This window comes from Penaeus monodon, chromosome 28 (assembly GCF_015228065.2).
Source record: "Penaeus monodon isolate SGIC_2016 chromosome 28, NSTDA_Pmon_1, whole genome shotgun sequence".
NCBI classification, from domain to species: Eukaryota; Metazoa; Arthropoda; class Malacostraca; order Decapoda; family Penaeidae; genus Penaeus; species Penaeus monodon.
This window is the reverse complement of record NC_051413.1, coordinates 4,267,151-4,267,955: the sequence shown is the minus strand read 5'-3', so window position 1 is coordinate 4,267,955 and position 805 is coordinate 4,267,151. Positions and strand designations below refer to the sequence as shown.

Sequence of the window (805 nt, the reverse complement as noted above, 5' to 3'; positions counted from 1 at the left end):
GACAGCCATTTGTTCTTCTCATAAATTTAATGTTAAATCACTGCTTCCATCTTCAGATCAATAATTACTTATTTCGCACTAATATTCACTTTTTATCACCAATATGTATTTAGAGTCATAAATTTATACATATAGTTTAAGATCATCCGCAAACATGTCACTCTTTAACTGCATATTTTTTTCTATCTTACACAACTTTTCGAGTGTATGTTACCGCCCATAAGACCGAAAATTCACTCTCGCAAACACAGCAGGAAATGCTTCACAGAAATTAATGATATCAGTTTTCCATTTTTTTAAACAAATATCTCTCGCCTAAATACACTTCAATCAATCTAAAAACACTCGTACCGACTTATATACTTCTCGCTTTTCAAATGATTTTTTTTTCTAAAATTATAAATAAATACGAATCAGAAAGTCAGTACGGGGGAGGGTCGAGGCAAGAGGAGCGAGAGAGAGAGAAAAAAAAAATTCCCAAGTCCGGACGCAACAACTCTCTCCTCCACCTGCCCGACGCACACTGAGCCTCTGCCCACCCGCTCACCCATACTTATAATATACCTTTACCTGCCCGCTGGCGACACACCTTCCACTAACACCACCTACTCGGGATCTGGTATTCAAATAATGATTCTGAGGATTTAGATACGTGGATCTTGTATATAAGCTCAAGTATAGGTCTAATAGCAAGTACAAACATATCTAAACAAACAAGTATCGACAAACAAAATGGCTAACGAGCAAAATCAGATGTTTAAGCTCAAAGACAAATGTATTTGTATATAATTATGGGTGTCCACGA

At 36.5% G+C, this 805-nt stretch overlaps 1 protein-coding gene and 1 long non-coding RNA gene across 2 annotated transcripts in view; both read right to left on the bottom strand.

Annotated features, from left to right (window-relative positions):
* Positions 1–598, bottom strand: part of LOC119591301 — an 8,836-nt gene extending 8,238 nt beyond the window's left edge. Inside the window, exon 1 of the long non-coding RNA XR_005230335.1 lies at positions 352–598. This is a non-coding gene — a long non-coding RNA (uncharacterized LOC119591301). The remainder of the gene's footprint in view (positions 1–351) is intronic.
* Positions 1–805, bottom strand: part of LOC119591300 (laminin subunit gamma-1-like) — an 83,409-nt gene that overhangs the window by 31,509 nt on the left and 51,095 nt on the right. The window lies entirely within an intron of this gene.